This window comes from Onychostoma macrolepis, chromosome 15 (assembly GCF_012432095.1).
Source record: "Onychostoma macrolepis isolate SWU-2019 chromosome 15, ASM1243209v1, whole genome shotgun sequence".
Classification (NCBI taxonomy): Eukaryota; Metazoa; Chordata; class Actinopteri; order Cypriniformes; family Cyprinidae; genus Onychostoma; species Onychostoma macrolepis.
In genome coordinates this window covers 10,433,446-10,452,638 of record NC_081169.1, presented here as the reverse complement: position 1 = coordinate 10,452,638, position 19,193 = coordinate 10,433,446, and the positions used below count along the sequence as shown (strand labels likewise).

The 19,193-nt window shown below is 37.3% G+C and overlaps 1 protein-coding gene across 1 annotated transcript in view; it reads left to right on the top strand.

Moving 5' to 3' along the window:
* Positions 1-2,372: 2,372 nt before the first annotated feature.
* zgc:172282 (leucine-rich repeat and fibronectin type III domain-containing protein 1-like protein) overlaps positions 2,373-19,193 on the top strand; it is a 139,553-nt gene continuing 122,732 nt past the window's right edge. Inside the window, exon 1 of the mRNA XM_058799113.1 lies at positions 2,373-2,870. The gene's annotated coding sequence lies outside the window, so the exon portion shown is untranslated. The remainder of the gene's footprint in view (positions 2,871-19,193) is intronic.

Sequence of the window (19,193 nt, the reverse complement as noted above, 5' to 3'; positions counted from 1 at the left end):
TATTAAAGAGCATCTTTTTGGGGAGGTAAGTCTTGGATTGTCTATCTTCTTTTTCATCTTGGATAGATTGTTGTTCCCGTCTGAGCATGAGTAAAGTTTGCTTATTGAAAGTATTGATTTGTTTACATAAATGTGTTTTGGGAAATGCTTGGGTGCAAGGTCACTAAATCAAACAAACTTGCAGTGGGAACAAAGTCTAACAACTGTACCTGTGAAAACAAACAGGGTAGCAAATTGCATACTAAAATAACAACTAGAATTTTGTTGACTTCTTTAATTAGTCACAAGGCCTACAAAAGAATGCAAGACAAATTAAAAGATGAATTAACTGGCAGAAAGCCAGATATACATGCATTAGATGAATATACATATATGCAAGTGTAAGTGCACCATGTGACTAGTAGTTATTTTAAACAATCAGAATATATTTAACAAAATTTGTATAGATAGATAATCTAAAAATATAGATAGGTCTATAGATATTCATATTTTTTAAACCTGTAGGTGACAAGTTATTTAGTGCTTTACAAATTAATATTGCAATCGAATAGTGAGTGAATAGATAAGTAGGCAGGTATGTAGGTAGATAGATAGATAGATAGATAGATAGATAGATAGATAGATAGATAGATAGATAGAATGAATGATTCGTCCGAACGAATGACTCTTACAATCTGGTTCCTAACGAATCAATAACATGTAGTCCAGTGTAGTCCGATTGCCCAACAAATAAATCACTGCTAGTCACTTTATGTTTCGTCTTGTTAACCAAAATGTACTAAATAAGGACTATTATTTTATGTATGTGTATGTATTTATTTATTTATTTTCAACAATACTAGAACCTTGCTAGAACATGTAGAGTCGAAGTCATGCTTTATTTATTCATTTATTTATTGCGTCTAAGTAGTATAAATAAATACATAAATAAATAGTTAGTTATATTCCTATATCGTGAACTGAATTACTTATTGCACGATTTTAGCCCGATTTTTCACTCGCCGACAGGTTTTGATAAATCGCCGACAAATGCCCGAAAACGCAGGCAAATCGGTGCTCGTTCACGCGAGTGACAATCACGCAGTGTGAATGATCAAATACGCGATCTGAGGGAATCGCCGATGCGTCGCCGACGCCCGTGAAATATTTTGCATGATAAATATCTGGAGCTGTCGGCGATTCACAATCCTGCTGTGTGAATGAGTTCTGACTGAAAAATACATCGGCGATGACCTACAGCCAATGAGAGAGCAAGATACAGGGCAGCGGGAAGTTTGGGGAGGACTTATTTTATTTATTTATTTATTTATTTATTTCCCAAAGCGATTAACGTTAGCCATTTACAAACAACGTGCCTACATTTTTTGCATTAGAATATACAGAGCAGGTAGGCTACATGAAGATGAAGAAGGGGCTAGGGGTTTTCCTGTAAATAATATTCTTCTATAAAGGACAAAGGATGTATTGCATTTTTCTTTTTCATCACTTTGAGGGCTTTTATAGGCTATAAGAAATAAACTCATTATAAAATGCATAAAACGTTGGTTTCACTTTCAAGTAGGCTACTTAGATTTGTGTATATAAAAATTTCCCAGCAGAAGTATGTTTGTTAACAAGTCATCTTTGTTAATTATTGTGTGTTTGGGGAGGACTTATAGACCATAATAGCAGCGTGATCTTGTGTTATTACCTTATCACTTCTCGTTTGGGTGTAGTTTGTGGAGCAGACAGAGTTGTAGGCGATTCTTCCTATTGTAAAGTCATGCAGTGTGTAACCTCCTGTCGCCGATCTATCATGCAATGTGAACACAGCAGCGACTGAATGCTACCCCAGATAGTCGTGCAGTGTGAAAACAGTGATGATCCGATGACTTTGAAAATCGTGCAGTGTGAACTCGGCATAGTTTATTTATTTATTTATTTATTTTTTGCTACAAACAGCCGTACAAACCACGTTCATGCCAGTACAAATACATCAGCGTTCGTGTGCGCTGTCCGTGGTTCTGAAACAAACCAAACCACTGACACTGGCCAAAGAAAGCTAAACGCGCAACGAATTTCTATCAGCGCGCCGGTCAGATTATCGTCTATTTTTATTTCCGTCCGATTATAGGAACCCGCTCACGTTCCGGGCGCTCATTTCATATTTCCCCCTGCTGTTCCGTTAGTTTCGCCTGACTTGAGTTCTCCTCTCATACTCTGTAACGATGTATCCTTTTTACCTCTCACCAACCTCAAAGTCACAAGTTTCTGCCATCCGCGCTGACAGAACGCCTGTTTGTGTGCATGCAGAGGAGCAGCGCTTTAGGCGGAGGCATGCATGCTTATTGGCAGTGAGCAGTGAAGATCTACCCCTATAACGCCCACTCTTCAGCGTGCTCCAAGACGAGCAGACGCTTCGTGCGTATTTGTCTTCTAACTCACCCATCTATCAGGATGATATTGCGAGAGGCTTCCTTCTCGAGGATCTACACCTCTGACGGATTGGATTGTCCTGTATTTCAGCAGCATACGGATATGTATTCTTTATTGCAAGGTGAAACTGAAAAGCCAAGGAAACTAGATATCTGATTCGCCGCACCTGGGAAGAAGGGTCGAGCACAAGAATGGGAACTATCTGTGCGCGAAAGCAAAAGTAGAGGCAAATTGCGTTCCGTGAATAAAATGAAAGCTTGTTTTCTTTTTTTTTCTTTTTTTTTTTCTTTTTTTTTTTGGTGCACATTGTGAAGAACATTAAGCCACTGTGCAAACGTACCGAACCTGTCTGATCTTTTCCCCCGGCTTTAATTAGCGCTATCCCACCCCGTCCCCATCAAACGACCACCGGCTTTCACTTTTCACCGGAGGAGAAGGAGGATCGTTGTGGAAAGGTAACCTTTTCTTTAAAGACTCACTTGCTGGGATTAATTGACGGTGCAGCGCAAACTATTTCTCTCCTCTTGATTTCCAGCGCGTTTTTGCGCATCTTTTGGGTTCAGTCTGGGTTCTGATGACTATAAAGCTATGTTTATAAATTAGCAGTATGGTGTTCTTCCAGATGCAATGATCTCGAGGTGTTTCTCTGCATGGATGCTGAGTAATGGTCAGCAATGCACCAGAGCCACGATTACCCCCATCATGAATTTGATAGCTCACTTTCTCCTCTTTATTTGCATATGCAATTACTTGAATTGGTTTGGATCTTTCAAAATGGTGATTTAACTGATGCAAAACAATGTTTAGACAATCTGTACGCTATAAAAGCATTCTTATAATGTTAGGGTTAGGGTTGTGGGTTAGTTCTGCCTGACAAGGTATTTTTCCCATGGTGGCAGCACACCCTGATAGGTTTTTCTGCATGACAAGATGTTCTACCCACGTTTATACTGCGATAGTACAGGGGTTTTCTGCTTGTAGTTTTAAAGATGACTACTGGTCTTAAGTGCACCAGACCTCTTGATATAATCTATCAGCAATTATATGTCCAATACCTGGATAAAATGTATGTATACTGTATTCTGAGTCACTGGCAGGTCATCAAAAACATGCTATTTGTCTTTAATCCTCATATGGATTTCATTCAAGCAAAAATGTCCTGTGAGGATCATCATGATGCCAGGTGAAATGTTTCATCACTGTTTCCTTATATTCATTAACAAATACTTTTTAACATCAGATCAGATGGTGCATTTTTAATGTAACTGTGCTTCAAAAAAAAAGATAAACCCCACTTTGTTCATGCCCATGCATTGCATATATGCCTGTTTATGATTGTCCAAAAATTGGAGGAGTTTTGAATGTCAAGTTGCAAAGCTCATAATGTCTTATTCTTGTCCACAGGTAGGGGGCCACGGTGGGCCTGTAGATGAGTTCTTGTGCTGTATCGCCTATAGCTTCTGCAGCCTGAAACCATTTGAGTCATGTCAGGTGCAGGTGGTTATTTCATAACCGGTCTTAATTTAATCTGTATGTGCTGTTATAGCAAACATATGTTTCTTTCCCTTTAATGCCCTTCAACATGATCGCCATCTGAGTTTTGTTATTTCATTATATTGTTTCTTTATTGCAACATTGGGTTTGATGGGATATGCAAATGACAAATTTGTTTTATTCTGACTTATTATTACAGGGTTTATGCTGATCATAAAGGCTTAATTAGCCCTTCCACAAATTAAGGCCTTAAATGTCTTAAATCAGATCAGAAAATCTCTTTCATGCATGGCACTTAAAAAAAAAAAAAAAACTGCCATCATTTACTCACACTCAAGTTATTCCAAAAAAGAAGATGTTTTGAAGAATGTTGGTAACCAAACAGTTGACAGTAGCCATTGACTTACATAGATTTTTATTTTTATTTTCTCCATACTATGGAAGTCAATGGCTACCGTCAACTCTTTGGTTACCATCATTCTTTAAAATATTTTATTTTATGCTCATCAGCTGAGAGAAATTCGTACAGTTTTGGAACAACTTGAGGGTGAGTAAATGATGACACAACTTTCATGTTTGGGTGATCTATCACTTTAAAGACCATATCAATATAATGTGTTCAATTCAGTTAATTTCCCATATCACTTTCTTTACTTGTTCTTAAACAGCCTCAAATTTAAATGTAGAAACCCTGTTTTAATATATTAGTCAGTTGCAGTTGCAAAATGACCACATGCAGCTCCGTATTCTCCTTTATGGATAGATGGTTGGTGATGTTACATCCAAATATAACAGAGCAGAACAAATGAAATCCAAAAACACAGAGCTGGATTTGGTACCAGCAAATTCCGTTATTACAGTATGCACATGGCAGTGCCTTTTGTTTAAGGAGTCACCGTTTAGCTGGGAGAACTGGGCTGGTTTTGCTGCATCTGTCACAGCGACCACAGTATGGCTATTTTCTCTCGCCTGCTGCATCGTGATGCATTCCCTGTTGTGTGAAATGAAAAAGAGACTTTGAATTAGATTGATTTGCAAGGTTTTACAGGTTTCTTTAGCATTTTAAAGCTCATACTGGTGTCAAATGAACAGCGAGGAAACACATGGTGGAAAAGGGCACGCTAAAAGCTTAAAATTGCACTGATTGGACTTCCACTCTCCTGGTGGAACCTCTCTGAGCTCTGAGAGTCCGCATGATCCTTTTAGAAAGTATGTGTTTTTGAGAGTCTTTTCCAGCAAAAAAAAAACAAAACAAAACAAACAAAAAAACATCCTAATTCCTACAAATATGTTCATTCATTAATTAATTCATTTATTCACATTTTAATTTGCTCACAAGACACTGCAGACTGGAGTTAATTTAAATGTAAGAATAAAAAACAAACAAACAACAAAACAAAAAACTATTTATTGAATATTGAACTGTATGTACGTATATGTGGACTTTGACTAAATTAACTTATTGCATATATATATGTATCATATATATTTTTCTCACAACGCAGTGACTAATTCAATATATAGGACTAGAGCTTATCTTAAAGAGATTTATATAATATTGTAATAAGTTGTGGATTTCAAAATCTCATATTTTACTAAAATGTGTTTAACTGCAAAACAGAAGATATTGAGAATGAATATGGCTCATGTAAGGACTAAATAATAAGTAAATCAATCAAAAATGAAGTAACTATATTAAGTATTTCTGATTGATTGATACACACACATACATATATATATATATATATATATATATATATATATATATATATATATATATATATATATATATATATATATATATAATCATAATAATTTTTTATTTTATTTTATTTTTGCCAGATATTCCTTTTTAGCTTGATTTCCACATCAAGTGTAATAGTTTCACATTAGTCAGCATTATTGGTTTCATGGTGTCGCAAAATGTAATTTCACCATCGTTTGTTGCATAATTCCATAAGAGCCACTGCGTCTGAGTGGTATATTTCAGATTTTCCCCTTTTCTCTCCCTCCTCCTCTGGCATCTACCACAAGCCACACTGCTCACCAAATATGCAGATGAGGTCGTATTCTGAGCGTGCGCTCAAGATCGAACACTCCATCCTGAGCTTTTCAAACAGACTGTCATATTTTCCAGCATGTGGTAGAACCAGGGTGCACACTCCAATCTCCCGAGAGAAAGACAGAGAGTGGGCTCACCATGAAGCAGAGTGGTGCTCAGGGATGATTGGAATGGAAGTCGAGAGCAGGGCGAGGGAAAGGAAGAGGAAGTCCCTCTCTTTCTCTCTCCCAGGGGTGTAGAGTTCTGTATTAACGAGAGGCAGTGATGAGTGGGGTCTGCAATTACCCTCAGGCCTCCGTCACGCCACAGCTGCCTCGGCTTGCGGCTAATTGCGCCGATGTATTAGCCTGTGTGTTGCTCTTCTATTACCTATTACTCTTCCCACTCCCTCTCCTCGACGCTTAACGCGGCCGGTGACCGCTCTAAATGAACTCTTGCTACTTTTGAGTTGATGCCCAACAACAGAGTTTGGCCAGCAGAGCTTAAATGGGCAGACGTGTAATTTTCCAGTTGATCTGGTCTGGAAGCCAATGCAGATACACATCGTGGACAGCGGGATGGAGGCGAGGATGTAAAACGGGTGGGGAGTGAAGCGGAGCAAAGGATGACGGAGGTCGGGCCTGTTCTTGCATTATGTTGCGAAGCACATCAATATTCTGCTTAAACATTTCACACCTCAGCAAAATCAATGGCTCTCTGCTAGACCTTAAAGCTTTTGAGCCCTAATGTGTTTATCTTCGGTATTAGCAACAACTCATTACAAATCCTATTCGCTGTCAGGCTAGTTTTATTGTTTTAGTCAGCGATAGGACTCTGCTTGATTTAATTTTCCCTTTACGTCGGATTGGATGCCAGCAGCACTTGAACCGCCAACTGTTACTTTCCCCCAGAAAGCTGGCAAAAAGGTCGAAATCCATAATGAAGGTGCAGCAGGCAGCGCGATGAGAAATTTAACTTTTGTAACGGTATTCGATGAAGGTCAAAATAAATGAGGAGAAGCGGCGTGTCATTCCACAGACATCCCTAACCGGACCGGATTACATTTCTCAGAGGACCCCTTGAGTTAGCTGAAAAACAGTAGGTGATTTGCTATTTTGTGTTTCTTGTGTGGGGGGAAAACACAGACGCATTTGATTTTGGAGGATTAAAATCGCAAAGTATGTCTATGAAACACAAATTAACCTGACCTCCTCAGGGAAAACTAGTCCTGTCCAAAAAGGGTTTAAGAACAGGAGCTGTCACAGTGTGCAGTTACTGCCGCTCTCACTGGAGTACTCACATTTGGAATAATACAAGGATTTGGCAGCTACTTTCTGTATAAAACCAGTTGTAATCAGGATCCAAAATAAGAGTTTAGTCATGGCAACCAATGGTAGATGAATAGAGTAAATTTGGTGGCAAATAAATAAATAAATGAATGAATGAATGAATAAATATTAATTCATTCATTCATTCATTCATTACATATATATATATATATATATATATATATATATATATATATATATATATTATTTTCATTCTAAATAAAATAGCCTAATATTATATATGAATACTTATAATCCAAATAATTATTTATTTTGTTTCTATATAATTATTAAGCTGCTATTTATAACTAATATTATTTGTTATAATTATGAATTATTTTCATTCTGATATGATTCATTGGTAACACTTTACTTGAAGGGGTGTGCGTAAGACTGACATGACACCTTCATAATCATGACATGACACGTCATGAACATGAAGGAGGTTTTATGCATGTTTATGACAACTGTCATTAAGTGTCATTCGCTCAGTTATGTCATTTTTAATGCAAAGATTACATTATTTGACCTAACCCTAACCTAACCCTACCCCTACCCCTAACCCTAGCCCATAACAAAGACATCTCAAACAATGTCATATTTGCATTAACTGAGCGAATGACACTTAATGACAGTTGTCATAAACATGCATAAAAACCCTTCATATTCATGACATGTGACATGAATGTGTCATGCACACCCCTTCAAGTAAAGTGTAAATGATTCATTATCCAAATGATTGTTTATGTAATATGTCACATTTTCCTGTTTTTCTCTTGGATATTTGCAGCAGACATGCCAACCAGTTTGCAAAAACAGACTGATGTGATTTTATTCCTCATATTTCCTGATGTTTGCAACATCTTTAGTCGAAAACAAATTGAAGAAAACATTTTATTTTCTGCTTCTTCAGAAGATGTGTGCCAACCATTGAGCTTTAGTAGACAATTTGTATCTCCTGTTATTTCACATTGAGACCTAAAGCATGTAATTTCTGAAAGGGCTGGTTGGTAAATTTACTTATTTATTTATTTAGCATTTATTTGCGCTCAGGGAATGTTAATGTTGCACTCTGATTTTAATATAACTTGTTATACCAAGAATGTAAAGTATACACAGTGACATTATTCCAAAAGCCAGAACTGTAAAAAGTTTCCTTAGTGTGTAACAAATTAAAAATGCATGTCGATAGTGTTTGATCTAGTCCTTACCAACAACATTTCCCCACCATAAGCACTTTAAATGTACTTTAAATAATAATTATGTAAAATATGACCCAGAAAATGTAGCATTTGGCTCATTCAGTTCAAAATCCAGTCTTCAGTATACAGTATCTTCAACATTGTATCTGTTGGTATATTTAAGGTCTGCTTAAGTGCACTTTATGTATTTGTCCTGCGCTCCAAAGCCCTCTATTGATCTATGGTTACAGCCAGTCAAACCACAGCCAAAGCCTTTATTAATCCATTCTGGGGTTCCTGCAGAGAAACGGATCCAGCACGGTGGGAAACCTTCACTTCCTATTTGGCCTTTCAAGGACGACCGATCCCTACAGTCTGTCTTCTTCTTTCCTTGGCTCAGTGAAAATCACTTTACGATGGGGTCCCGGCACAATTGCGTTCACCGCTGTCTGACCGGCGGTGGGTCTGGCGTTAAGTCCAAGTGAACGCTCCGCTTTCTTCATTCGGGGGTGATCAGCAGTTAAATGCCCTCAAATAAAGAGATCGATGTTGGCATGGGAAAGTGATGGAGACGAAGACCTAGCAGTTCTTCATCAAATTAAGACATATATTCAGACGTGTGGCATAGCCATCTCACTTTTGTCATTTTATTGGGAATTATTGATATTAATGTTCGGAATTGTGGTGTGCAAATTGCATTCAGCACAGATTTTGTGCCTTGTTATTTCAGTGTCACACCATGAAAGTTGATATTCAGAAACGTACTTTACCAGACATTCTAGTTCTCAGTAGTCAAAACCAAAGAAAACTTGTCTTCTCATATCTGTATCCTTAAGAAACCCAGACATAAAGTTGAGTTCTCTAACTCTTCTTTTTATCTGCGTTTCATAAGAGTAACGAATCATATGGTGCCTCTGGAGCCCGAGAGGCTTTAAGTGACTCAGTGGCTTGATATAGAAGGATTTGAATCTATAGGGTGGGGTTTTTTGTTCAAAGTGTCACATTCTTATCATTAAGTCTATTTCCTCTTATCAGGCTGTGCAAAAATGTGAAGGCCATTCCTTTTTTTTAATTATATAATATGGCTTGTGAAGAGAAGGTTAAGCATTTAAAACCGAATACTTTCTTTTATTCCACAAAGACAACTGACTACCTGCATTCATAGTTTGATTTCTCAAAGTTTGTAAAAACTATGTCTCTGGTGTGCTTTGTTTGAGTGGTTGGACAACTTGAATTTCAGGTAAAGGGGTTAAATTGGGCATTTATGGTGCATTTTATTTGTACTCGGAAGTTGGAAATTCTGAGTTCCCAGTAGGAACTTTTAACTCGAATGCCCTCCCAAGTCCAAGGGATCCCGGAGGAATTGCAACAACTCCAAATTCAGAATCCAATATGTTCTATTCAGCTTCTATGTGTGGACATGATACTATGGCATTATCTGTGAAAAATACCCCATTTTATGTTGCTAACAATGGATGCATCCATCTTGGTTTTCTGGCTTCTCTACTGGAACACAGTCTACTTGGGTGTGACGTCATTCCCAGCTCCGACTTTCGAGGTAAATCAAACACAGCATGAGACTGTATGCAATTTCAGATGTAGCCTTAGTAATCCTGAAGACCTTGATTAGCTGGTCTAAGCTACAAGTTTTGAATTTGTATTGAAGTTAAATTCTGAAGGATGTGGCCCTCCATTAACCCATGTAGTACACACATTCACTCCACTAAGTATATTTGCTCAAATGTTTAAAATATGTCTTATGGTTCCCATTAGTAATTTGTCAATGGATGCCTGTTTTTGCCTCAAACTAAAAAATAAATAAGTAAGTAAATAAATAAATAAGGTAATTGTTATTGCATCTCATGACTGTTTCTCATAAACATGAATGTACAGTATAGCTCATTACTTGACTTCATATAATTGTCCATTGACATTTATTTGCATGCAAAATGCGAGCTTCATGCGAATTTCGCTGCATTTCAAAGTTCAGGGGTGCATTCCACTTTACTTTGTTATGCCCTTCCCTTGCTAACTTCCCTCTGTCTCGTTGACCTTAGATGTACGTCATTGCTTACATTGCACAAGTGGCCATGACTGGTGTAGCCCTTGAAATCAGTTGAGTTGGAACATCCTAAGCCCTTGATTACACTGAAAGCATAAGTTTGTATGAATAAGCATGCTGAATGCTGATCTGCACATTATTCTCTCTAGATATTTGTCAGATTTACTTTAACAAACAGTGAAGAAGGATGTGGTGGTCCAGTCATGTCTGATATCCTAGCTTTAACTGTGCATGCAGCAAATTTCCTTTTATGAATATGGTCAATTTCAAAGTGTTTTATCCAAATTAAATGATCTTGGAAGACTCTTTCTACCCTCTGTAATTTATGCATTGTTTTTTTTGTTTTTTTTCCTTTTGCTTATGCAACGACTCTGATCACTGGTGCCACTGGTGTGGTTTCTTGGATTCTGTTTATCAATTTGTATCGCAATTATTTATTTTTAAAAACTAATTGAATTATACTGTTGTTATGAAGTCATTGTCAAGTCATGCAGTTATTGGCTCTCAAGTCAAAGTCATTTTCTTTATTTAGTCAAGCAAGTCACAAGTCTTTAAATTTGCGACTTGAGTAAGTCATTAAGTATTTTTACAATTTGGATGTAATATACATTGAACAATGTTTTTAAAAGATGCAGTGTCCATGGAAATTTTGCATACTGACATGTGAATCCACATCTTACAATAGGTGATAAAGTCTTATTTTGAACTAAGTTTTATTTTTTTACTCTGAGGCAGAAACTTGTTTTCATTGTTGGTGTACTCTGATGGAGGCGACATTTTCGCCTAGGGCATCTCTTTGTTTTGATGGGCAGAAGGGGCTTTGGAAAGTGTTTGGAAAACCTGTTTGGAAATTGCATCATTTTGTAGTTCCCTTTGGTCCTAATGGCTGCAAAGAAAATACCCAGTTTGCTTTCACCTTTTTATGTGAGTAGGGTGCATTTTTACAGTTGTCTCAGCTTCCTGTTGATTTTTTGTATTCATCCTTTCCCAGCTCATTGAGATGTGTGAGTAGCTGTCATACACAGTGAGATATTGTAAACCCAAAAAACAGAGCATCCTGAAATGGATTTTATCTCCACCATGTTTTACCGGTTGGCGTGTAACTGCAGGGAGAAGTGTGTTTATCAGCATTGTCTCTTGACACAGTCGTCTCCGGCTGCACCTTCAGTGGTGATGGAGTCAATCATCCATGACCTTCGACTACACCTTCCTCTGTCTCTCTCTTTCTGTCTCCGGCATTATCTTTCTGTCTCTCTGTACAGCTCAGCTCAGCTTTGCTTCTTTATACGCCATACAGTATAAATAGAAATGTTCTCAGTGGCCATCTGCCTGTTCTCATTGGCGGGTGTGACGGGTCAGATTATGGGATCCGTATAGACATCCGGCGGGACGGCTTTTGCGTCTGTTACAGTCCTTTTTCTGACCACGTGCATACAAATGTGATGCTCTGGGTTACATATTGGGGCTCGTCTCTTGAGCTGTGGATTTACTGAAGGTGATACAGCTGATGATTGCGGGGGATAGTGTGTGTATGTGTGTTTTGTGGGCATTCTGGGTATTCGTCAGGAGGATTACACTCTGGGGCGGATCAACATTCCCACAAAGGGTTCACGGAAGATTACTGGCATAATCTGGGCAAAACAACGACACGTTCTAGAGTCCTGGTCTTAAGAGGGCTCGACCCCTACCTGAGCGTGAACTAATGTGGCTCAGAGGGATATTTATTGCCTGATGTGCCAGAACTTACAAGTTTGAATCTCATTCGCCAGACTATTTTTAAATAGGCTAGAGGAATTAAAATAGCATCTGTTTGCCAGTAGATGTATGTGGGTCATCAACGAATAAGAGTATCTAAGAGTGTAATATCTTCTTAAAATATAATTCAAAATGTTCTAGAAATATATTATTTTTAATAACTTAGGTTTCATATTGTTTTCAAAATGTGTTATACCATTTTCATGAAAAGCATAAATTTAAACATCATGTGGTATAACCACCAAGTATGTAAGTAATACATAATTTAATTGTTTATTTATTGTTTGTTTGTATTTAGTGTTTTATATATGAAATGATCAATTAGTAATTGATCAAAGTCTTTACATATTTGGGGAGTCGCACCACATGACATTTTACAACTATGAACTAACATTTTCTTGTCATATAAAGGTGAAATTATGTGATATTTTAAGATAGTTACTAATACTGACACAGGGATAAAGGTCTGAAGGGGGCTTCACTATATATACATAGTGAAGCCCCCTTCAGACCTTTATCCCTGTGTCAGTATTAGTAACTATCTTAAAATATCACATATTCACCTGTATATATATATATATATATTTGCATGTTGGTTGCACCGCATGACTCGATTTGGCAGAGTAAAGTTTTATATGTAATTTCAGATATTAAAAAGTGAATAATTAAGTGAAAAACGGATAATAATAAGACAAAATTATGCCAAACAAACAACATTTTCTGAAAAATTAGGTACAGTAGTCCAAATTGTATTGTAACATCACATGCTTTGATGACCGCACTATATGACTTTGATTTGGCGAACAAAAGTTTTAAATGTAGTTTCAAACAATAATAAACTGTTTTTGTTTTTTTTTAATGATAAGAAAAAAAAAAAAAAAAAGCATTCCAAACAAACTGTATTTAACTACAGTAGTGGAAGAGTTGTTCCAATTTTTATAATGTTGATTATGATTTCAGGGCATATTTTATCACCCTGATTTATTATTATTGTTACTATTTTAATAGCAGTGTATGAATTCTATTTTTAATGCATTTTTTTTTATTTTGAATAAATTTAAAATTTCATTGCATTTTATATAGTGATTTCATTGGAAATGAGAAAATGGAGCGTGTTTCTCTGACAGCTGTGTGTGGGGCAGCGCCAGTCGCCTACTGTATGATCACAAATATCACTGTTTACTCATAATGTAAACTATTTTAATGATGGCAAATGGAATATTTAGAGTGAAAGCCCATTTAAATAGGGTCTAGCAACATGTATGTACACTGAACATGAGGACTCGTGTCATAGGAAAAATAATCGAGTGGGAACAGGATTGAGAGAGGTAAAGAGAGAGTCTGCCCCAGCTGCTCTTCAATCATATCCTGTCTGGCCTGGTTACTTAATGCCGATCATATGATTTAATGCTAGATTAAGCACATGCTTGACAGCTAAAATAACCCCCTCTCTTAGCTAAGAGTCACTCAGGGTTTATTGGCCTCAAACAGCTCTCAGTCTGCCCCCACTGTTGAATTATCACAAAAGCATTTCACCAAAACACAATCCAGAGTACCACAGGAGATGCTTTTTACCCTTTTATGCTTTTGACCTTGATTCTGTGAATGCACTGTCACCCGTTCAGCCTGTAATGCACATTGGCCAGCATCTAGGAATGACTTGAAAACCATTAACGTGTTTGAGAACTGCTTCTCTGTGCCTGGCCTCGGTTTTCACAGTTTCAAACAGTGCAAACAAGAAGCCCTTTTAGAGTAGAGTAAAACTAACCCTACCCGTCTCCCCTTATGTAGCAGTGACTTGATTGCTACTATGCAGAGCACACAATGTGTAATCGACCACAGGATCTAACACTGATGAGTCAACAAACATCGTTATGCAATACAAGTGCCTGAATCATGTGCTACTTTAGATTTTCTGTAGCTAGTCTTTGTGTCCATGTTAATATATAGCCCGTAGTCCATAAGAGCATATAGCATAATTTGTCGTTCTAATAAAGGGATAGTTCACGCAAAATTAAAATTGTGTCATTAAGTACTCACCCTTATGACGTTCCAAACCCGTAGGACCTTCATTCATCTTTGGAACACAAATTAAAATATTTTTGATGAAATCCAAGAGCTTTCTGACCCTGCATAGACAGCAATGCAACTGACATGTTCAAGGCCCAGAAAGGTAGTAAGAACATCGTTAAAACAGTCCATGTGACATCAGTGGTTCAACCTTAATGTTATGAAGCTTAAAGGGGTCATAAGACGTTGCTAAAAAGAACATTATTTAGTGTATTTGCTGTAATGCAATGTGTTTATGCGGTTTAAAGTTCAAACAACACATTATTTTCCACATACTGTACATTATTGTTCGTCCTCTATGCCCTGACTTTCTGAAACGCGCCAATTTTTACAAAGCTCATCGTTCTGAGAAGCGAGGTGTGCTCTGATTGGCCAGCTATCCAGTGCATTGTGATTGGCCGAATACCTCAAGTGTGAGACGGAAATGTTACACCCCTTACCGTGAAACGAAGCATTTGTTGCATCCAGTGGGGACATAATTACTGATTATAATGACTTATACTGTCCTTTTACGCGCCGCGATGCAACATTACCATGTCTGCATTTGTGATTGGAGAAACGACAAACAACAAGCGCTACTCTACACAGCTCAAAACTCGCATTTGAATAGTCAGTGGAAAAATCATATGAAATCAATATGAAAACATACTTACAGGCTGTGAGTCAGAAGCGCCAGACTGTCCTTGCAAAGTTGGAATTGCCCCACTTTATAGAAACAGTCTTTGAGCATAGCTGGCAGACTACTCCCAGGTTCAGGAAATAGTTCTCCGTAAAATGTGATGCACACGCTCAAATATTTGGGTTGAACTCTTCTGGAGCAGTCTTGTAAATACAACTTAACCACTGATTTCTAGTTGTGTCCTCTTTTGGAAGCCAAAACAAAGTAATTTCACTTTTACAATGACATCACACGTTGTGACAGCATCTCCACGACATGGCGCTGGCGGCAGCAACAATACTACAGCGAGAATAAAAGTCCCACCTTCTTTCTTTGCGTATACGTTTGGGCAGTGTTTTGCAAATCTCCCCACACCGTGACATAGACACGTGGAGGTGTGTTTGAATGAGCCGTTTTAGGGGGGTCGTGGTCGAGTCTTAACTTTTTATAAAGAATAACTCTTTGGTTTTGAGACTTTAGTCTTTGCAACTTCAGGGATTTGATCTATGCACAAACAGCATGTAATACTCCAAAGAGAAAGGAAAACTTGAAATTGCATCATATGACCCCTTTAAGTAAAAAAAAATAAATAAAAAGGCATCTTAACTCCTCTCTAGAAAAAAAGTAATATACATTTAAAATACCTTTATTTCATACTAAGCGTAGTTCTAATTAATTAACATATTTACTGACATATCGCTTGAGACTTTTATTTTAATGTCACTACTGATGAGGAATATGTGATATTTGAATAACATATTCTTTAAAATCAAAATATTTAATGTGTACATGAAGTATACTTGTAATAGTTCCACTTTAGCACAATCAAATATACTTCAGTATATCCTTAGTTGGACATCAGCACTACTTCCACACAGTTAAAGTCCATTAAGCACAGAATTAGTTGTTCCAATTTAGCAGACTTTAAGTATTCCAGTTTAGTGTAGTAAAAGTACAATTGCAAGGTATTGTTATATGTAAATATATTTGTAGTATACTTAGCATGAAATATATGTATTTCAAGTACATTTTAGTATATTTATTTTTCACTAGGGCTGATATTTATTTTTCTTTCTTTCTTTCTTTCTTTCTTTCTTTCTTTCTTTCTTTCTTTCTTTCCTTCTGTCCTTCCTTCCTTCCTTCTATCCATCCCTCCCAGAAAATCAAAGTTTTACTTTTGTGGCTTTTACTCAAAATCTGTTTGTTTGGAGGTCACTTGTATGCTGTTGTTTTGTCAATGATACAGGCTCTCGGGTGGTCTTTTAGTTCTGTGCTGGCCAAGCAACTGTTGTTGAAATGAATGGAAATGTTTACAGCTAACTTTATTTATATTATAGACCTCCTTTATCAGTACAGGAAATAAAACTGCACTCGTCAAACCATTTCATTGGGCATAACTACATGTGCTAACAGTAGCTCAGTATCCTTGTAGAGTCAGACCAACTGTTCTGTTGCCAGTAACATTAGTTGTTATGGAGCTATAATACAGCATACTGAAATAAACAAATTTGTATGAGCTTCATAGCCAAATCATACAGCACCTTGTTGAATATCTGCTGCTATTCAGGCATGGCATTTGAGCAGGTAAAAAAAAAAAAAAACAAGCAGGGAAGTTACAGCTGTGTCACATTGATAGAGATGAGAACTGAAGCAAAGCATCAGGCGTTGAGATGAAAGGTGATGAATCTGTTCAAGAATCTGCAAACATCAAATCTGCACAAATCTCTGTGTGTGTGTGTGTGTGTGTGCTTATTGGTGCATACACAGGGCTTTATTTCTGAGTTAGCAAACAACTGACATAAGGTATAATTATCTCACTCCGCACGTGCTTTGTTTTCAGTTAACATCCAGAACTGTCAAGTCACATCTGCTGTGATGATCACATATCTAAAAAAGAAGAAGAAGAAAAAAACATGATTGGAATAACCATTTATTTCTAAACGCAATCAGCGCCACAGTGTTTAAAATTGAATTGAACCAGAGAAGTGGTTTGAAGTAATGTGTAAAATTATGTTAATGACTATAGGCCTGCAAATGTAATTCTGCTTTTATTTCCACTTTCCTTAAGCTTAAGTGATTTTTTAAAATGTAATAATGTAGCTAGTTTGTAGCCAAATCATTATGTCATTTCCTGGTTGCTAAATTGTAAAAAAAATAAATAAATCATAATTCAGATTTTGTATGTCGTCATTCTGAGCAAAAATCACAAGACATAAAGTCGGAATTTTTAGATTAAAAAGTTGCAATTATCTTTTATTTAATTCTGTAATGAAAATGGCTTCCACGGACCAATGCCAAGTTCTGTCATGAAACTCTAGATGTCGCAGGCTGTTGATATTCACAGTGTTAAACTACTTGGCGTAAACTGATCGGTTGAGTGAACACTGGCATGTTTGACTGACACTGTTTCTCCAGTATACATGTTTTTGAGCTCTGGTTTTATCTTGCCTCATTTTGTTTTGTTCAAACACGACTTACAAACTGACCCAGATAATCCCTTCAATCAAGCTGTATTACCTGCCAAACGCAAGCTTTCACCACCACGCAATGGACTGTTCCTCTGAAACCCTCCACCTCCCCAGCACCACCTGTGTAGATCTGCTACGGGTTATTATGCTGTTTGAGCAGCAGCAGTATGTCTTAAATACTCATAGCACCATATCTATGTATGGGCAGTAGCAATTTCCTGTACTTGCCGCAGCAATAATCTACAACACCAATGACCAATGGCCACAGCAATTCAGCAGCAGCATAACAGATCTATTCAGTCAAGACCAAATACATTAACATTGTCATATCCATTACCATGCTAAAATTTTCAGAGAGTTGTCGTGATAGAACTACTTTCCTTTGGGTAGTTGCGTATTTAAAGGTCCCATGACATGCTGCTTTTTGGATGCTTTCATATAAGTGGTCCCTAATACTGTATCTGAAGTCTGTTTCCCGAAATTCAGCCTTGGGGCAGAATTTCAGCCACTATGAGCCAGTCCCACAATGAGCTTTCCTTAGGACGTGCCATTTCTGTGTCTGTAGCTTTAAATGCTAATGAGGAGGAGAGAGGCGGGGCAAGGTGGAGGATGGGGGTGTGGCCTTAACCAGCTTGCGCTACCATGCGCTAATGTTGACAGTGGACGTCTCCGAATGGTTAGTTTAAAATATTGTGTCTGGATATGGTACTTTAGTTGGTTTGTTTATGTGTGCTGTTATAGGCTAGGATGAAGGAACTAAAAAAATACTTGGGTGTTCATTTGTACATCCAAACACTGAGCAACTGCCATGCTTCGCTCATTTGCAAGCCATGATGCCTCTCGAGGTACTATCGCACGATAGTAGCTCATTTTCTCATGGGCGGGCAAAGCAGAGAAAGGGGAGGTAACCTTTCCCCGTATGACGACATAAAGGGAAGATTCCAGATTGGGCCATCTGAGCTTTTCTCAAAGGCGAAGCAGAATACCCGGGGCTCGGTTTACACCTATCTCTAGCCACTGGGGGACCATAGGCAGGCTAGGGGAATTCATATTAATGTTAAAAAACCTCATAAAGTGAAATTTTCATGCCATGGGACCTTTAAAGAACGTGGCACATGCAAATTTTTGTACAACATATATGAACAAAGAATCTACTCAAATATCTATATGAAGCACTCATAAAGAGCAATATGATTTTGTTTAGAGTAGAAAATGCAAAACAGGAAATGGCATAATGATTAGGCTACAAACTAGCTGGATTATTACATTTAAAAATTCACTATCACTTATGTAATGTGCGAATAAAAGCATAATTACATTTGCAGGCCTATATTCATTAACATATTTTATGCATTACTTCAAACTACTACACCATATAAACAATGTGGTACTAATTGCATTTAGAAACAAATGGTTATTCCAAATTGCTGCAATTGGAACAATCAATTGTTGCGAAAAAAAAAAAAAAAGAGTCAGTGTTATGAGATATGAAGTCAGAATTGTAGGATAAAAAAGTTGCAATTCCTTTTTTTTTTTTTTTTTTTTTAATCTGGTGGAAACAGGCTTCCATACATATCTTTGACTTTTCCCCAATTGCAAAATCCAAAAACTGATAATTTGTTTTCACATATACATGTTTTTCAGCACACTACAGGTTCATCTCTCTCATTCTCTTCATTCACAGTCACTACAATTGGATGGATGATAATAAGTGGGTTGCT